Source organism: Lithobates pipiens, unplaced genomic scaffold (genome assembly GCF_037356315.1).
Source record: "Lithobates pipiens isolate NorthernLeopardFrog02 unplaced genomic scaffold, aLitPip1_a1.2 Scaffold_27, whole genome shotgun sequence".
In the NCBI taxonomy this organism is placed as follows: Eukaryota; Metazoa; Chordata; class Amphibia; order Anura; family Ranidae; genus Lithobates; species Lithobates pipiens.
This window is the reverse complement of record NW_027507788.1, coordinates 224,330,792-224,335,814: the sequence shown is the minus strand read 5'-3', so window position 1 is coordinate 224,335,814 and position 5,023 is coordinate 224,330,792. Positions and strand designations below refer to the sequence as shown.

Genomic DNA, 5,023 nt, shown 5'->3' with positions numbered 1-5,023 from the left:
AGCGTTTGTCGTTTTCTGCATTCTATACACTGCATGCGGTATAGAAAATACTAATGCTCGACCGGTATACAGACGTGTGGATGGTATAGCGGGCACTAAACTGGTGATCCCATGTGAGGTCACCGCTGATCATCGCTTTGGTATAAACAATGTCAGGATTGAGTGGGGGATGACTCCAGAAGGAGATGCTCCCTACACACCTATCCTGAAACGTGACCTTGCCGACCTGCAGAAGAAGCAAAGTAATAAGTATTCCCCTCATCCACCCCTTTCAGATAAAGTGGATTGCTCCATGTCGATGAACCCGCTCGAGCACAGACAGCAGAACGTACGAGGTCCACCTCATCGTGGGCGAGGTCTCGAGTCAGCCATTCATGAAGTTCATCGTACACGTGACTGGTAAGTGTTACAGGATTTCGTTAATTGTTCATTCTATGGGGATATCTTTTGCTGCTTTGGGGGGGGGGGGGGGGGGGGTCTTCTCCTGCTGTGGGGGTGATTAACAAAATCTTTTTTTTTTATTATTTTTGAAAAAAAAAATTATAATTTTTGAAAAATAAAATAATAATTTTTGAAAAACAAAATCATTTTTGAAAAAAAAAAAAAACATTTTTGAAAAAAACCCCAAAAAAGCGATTGGGAAGAACCAATGAAACATGGACACGCAATGGGAAAAGCCTCCAGACGCTTCTTCTGAGACCACCAAGCCGGTCATCGAGGACCAAGGTGACCGGGAGATACAGAGGTAGACCCCTTCAGACACTTCCTCTGAGACTGTCGAGCCGGTCATCGAGGACCACCGTCCTCCGTCCACGCCGCGGGCCTCACTGCCGGCGGATCGCAGCCCCTGGGGCCGGACTGAAGAGCAGGGCCGAGGAGGGCAGAATTGAGTGTTGGTGGTAGAGAAGCTTAATTTTAGTGAAGAAAAATGAGTGAACTCGATCAGCTACGCCAGGAGGCTGAGCAACTCAAGACCCAAATCAGAGATGCCAGGAAAGCATGTGCAGATGCCACTCTGGCTCAGATCACAGCCAATATTGATCCAGTAGGTCGAATTCAGATGCGCACTAGACGTACCCTGAAGGGACACCTTGCTAAAAGCTATGCTATGCACTGGGGCACAGATTCCAGGCTGCTAGTTAGTGCCTCCCAGGATGGCAAGCTCATCATCTGGGACAGCTATACCACAAACAAGGTTCATGCAATTCCCCTGCGCTCTTCTTGGGTGATGACCTGTGCATATGCCCCATCTGGAAACTATGTGGCTTGCGGTGGTCTTGATAACATTTGTTCAATTTACAACCTGAAAACTTGTGAAGGAAATGTGCGAGTAAGCCGTGAGTTGGCTGGGCACACAGGCTATCTGTCCTGCTGTCGCTTCTTGGATGATAACCAAATCATTACCAGCTCTGGAGACACCACTTGCGCTCTGTGGGACATTGAAACTGGCCAGCAGACGACCACCTTCACTGGACACACTGGGGATGTCATGAGCTTGTCCCTTGCTCCAGATTCCCGGTGCTTTGTGTCTGGGGCCTGTGATGCCTCAGCCAAACTTTGGGACATCCGAGAAGGAATGTGCCGACAGACTTTCACCGGACACGAGTCTGACATAAATGCTATCTGTTTCTTCCCCAATGGTAATGCTTTTGCCACTGGCTCAGATGACGCCACTTGCAGGCTATTTGACCTCCGTGCAGACCAAGAACTGATGGTCTATTCCCATGATAACATCATCTGTGGCATCACATCAGTAGCATTCTCCAAGAGTGGACGCCTCCTCTTAGCTGGATATGATGATTTTAACTGCAACGTCTGGGACACACTTAAGGCTGACAGAGCAGGTGTCCTTGCTGGTCACGATAACCGTGTAAGTTGCTTGGGAGTGACAGATGATGGGATGGCTGTGGCGACAGGGTCATGGGACAGCTTCCTCAAGATCTGGAACTAAAGTCTATACCCAGTGGACTTCTCCATGACTGGAAGAGCATTCCAACCTTCGAAATTAAATCATAGCATATCCGATCCAACCATACTAACGTGGACACCCACTTATCCCTACTCCCATACATCAAAGGGCAGAACCTCTACTCTCATATTTTTTTTTCTGAAACCAAGAGCACAATTATTTGCTATAGGAAGAATTGATTTGTGGTTCTGAAACCAAGAATTGTGCATTCCTTTTGGGACCATTTCGGTTTTTTTTTTTTTCTGTTTCTTCAACCCTTTTGTCACCTTCATTTATCTTGAAGTAATGATACAAAACACTATGCGCAGTACGTTATAACCAAGAAATAGCTGTATTGATAAAGTCCATTTCATGATTGTTGCCTGAAGGTTCTAGAACAGTGTCTGTTTTTTTTCTTTAAGTTGGATGTTTGTTAGTTGCTGTAAAAACTGCAGCAGAACAGATTGTAAGAAAAAAAAAATCAGAACAGTTAACTTTTTTTTTTTTTTTTTCTTTCCCCCCTCTATGGTCCATTAAATGAAGGTGGGATGTGATAGACCTGTGTTTCAGGGCCTTTTAATGCTATAAACTGTCCTTGTCTTGTGAATCTGTTGCAGATACAGAACCATATGAACATTTAAAGAAGCGCATTCGCCATCCACAAGCCCCCCATGTAATGGCCATCCTATAGTATGAGGAATAAGTCAATGCCTCACTAGGTTGCTCCAGTAATTGAGTTACTTTTGAGCACCAACTGCTCGGGGGAAATGTAGTAACCCAATGCCTGGAGTGCCTTTCGGTTACCTGTCATCTGAGAGTTATGGCTGTTGGGGAAGCAATGCAACAGATTCACAAGACAAGGACATTTTGGGGATATTTATTATAGCAAAAAGTTAAAAATACATTTTTTTTTTGTGATAAAATACCATCAAAAGAAAGCTCTATTTGTGGGGGAAATAAAGAGCGTCAATTTCGTTTAGGTATAGCGTCGCACGACCGCGCAATTGTCAGTTAAAGCGTCGCAGTGGCGATTAGATCAGAAAATACTAAATATATTGATTTCCGCGTCACATTTCTATAATCTTTGTGACACATTTTGGAAAATGAGCATTTGGAAAGCGTTTGTCGTTTTCTGCATTCTATACACTGCATGCGGTATAGAAAATACTAATGCTCAACCGGTATACAGACGTGTGGATGGTATAGCGGGCACTAAACTGGTGATCCCATGTGAGGTCACCGCTGATCATCGCTTTGGTATAAATAATGTCAGGATTGAGTGGGGGATGACACCAGAAGGAGATGCTCCCTACACACCTATCCTGAAACGTGACCTTGCCGACCTGCAGAAGAAGCAAAGTAATAAGTATTCCCCTCATCCACCCCCTTCAGATTAAGTGGATTGCTCCATGTCCATCATCCCGCTCCTGAAAACAGACAGCGGAACCTAAGAGGTCCACCTCATCGTGGGCGAGGACCCGAGTCAGCCATTCATGAAGTTCATCGTACACGTGACTGGTAAGTGTTACAGGATTTCGTTAATTGTTCATTCTATGGGGGTATATTTTGCTGCTTTGGGGGGGGGGGTCTTCTCCTGCTGTGGGGGTGATTAACAAAATCTTTTTTTTTTTTTTTTGAAAAAAAAATAATTATAATTTTTGAAAAAAAAAATAATAATTTTTGAAAAACAAAATCATTTTTGAAAAAAAAAAAACATTTTTGAAAAAAACCCCAAAAAAGCGATAGGGAAGAACCAATGAAGCAATGCAACAGATGCCACTTGGGAGCGTTGGAAGGACTTTGTTAAACCATGTAAAGTTCTTTATACCACCGATGCCAGTGAACTGTCTTCTGATCTCTATGAATGCATCTACACCACGCCACCTTTTCTTCCTGCACACACAACAAATACACACCACAATATTAGAACTCCTTCAGGGATCAAGAGCATGCTAGATTGTAGAGCAATGTCCAGTTCAGCATATTGAGGGTAACCCAGAGAACTTGTTTCTTTTGTTGGGACTGAGACAGTTTTTTTTTTTTTTCCCAGGGCAAAACTGGCGACATTCAGATTATCCTATACACACCTATACCGGTTGGTACAGCAAGCTCCTATTTGAGTGCTATGTACTGCTAGATAGGGATCTAGTTTACTTGTTGGTGCTGTATACTGTTGCCAGTTAGGATTTTATATATATAATTTTTTTTTTTTGTCCTTCATTGTTCAACCCATGTCATCCTTTATTCATGTAGGCCTGAACCATTAAAACTCAAATCCCCTTGTAAGTTCAGTTAACACTGGGAAACTATTAACAATTTAAGAAAAACAAAAAAGGGTATCTTGCAAGAACCCTGGTCCCATATAGATTAGGAGCAGCCGTGGACAGAAGTACATGTCTGTACTCTTTGGATATACGGTCAGATGTGTATGAAATGATGTACAAATTAATGTTTTTAAAAATAATAATCTTGAACTTTCTAAGTTAAAACTTAATGAAAGCTTTTATTCTTATGTTGGCGGTGGGGTGGGGGGGGGGGGGGGTTTGCCATAGGGATGGGTTTTCCTCTTAAGATTGCATGCTGTAGAGTTGCTTAATAATGTGCAAATAGAGAGTCATTAGATGTTTTTGTTTGTTTATTTTTTTTCCTTTTAATGAAAAATAACCAGTTTAAACAGAAAAAAAAATGGGGGGGCGTGTCCGGATGTGAAAGGTGACGGACGTCTAAGTGGAGAGCTCCTGACATCCTGAGCTCAATCCTTCACCATCCTTCTTATTTAAGACCCTAAAACGGCCGGAGACCCTACCTCCTTGCTCTCATCTATTGCCTGCTGCAGTCCGTGGCTCCATTGGGCGGATTCTGACCCGCGATCGGCTGGGAGCCTGCGTGCGAGTGACGGCCGCCATCTTTCAGGCCTGTGCTCTGCAAGGAGCCCCTTTCCTGGACCAGCGGTGCGGTAAGGGACCCCCCCTTGTCCTCCAGCCAGCTTCCCTACACCTCCGGTGGGGCCTGGTGGCCCGAGTGACCCCCGGTGCCGCTCGTCGAGGCCGCGGCCTGGTGCGGCCTAGTAGAGCC

At 44.4% G+C, this 5,023-nt stretch overlaps 1 pseudogene; it reads left to right on the top strand.

Moving 5' to 3' along the window:
- Positions 1 to 878: 878 nt before the first annotated feature.
- On the top strand, positions 879 to 2,336 carry LOC143934566 (guanine nucleotide-binding protein G(I)/G(S)/G(T) subunit beta-1 pseudogene; annotated as a pseudogene).
- The last annotated feature ends 2,687 nt before the right edge of the window (positions 2,337 to 5,023 follow it).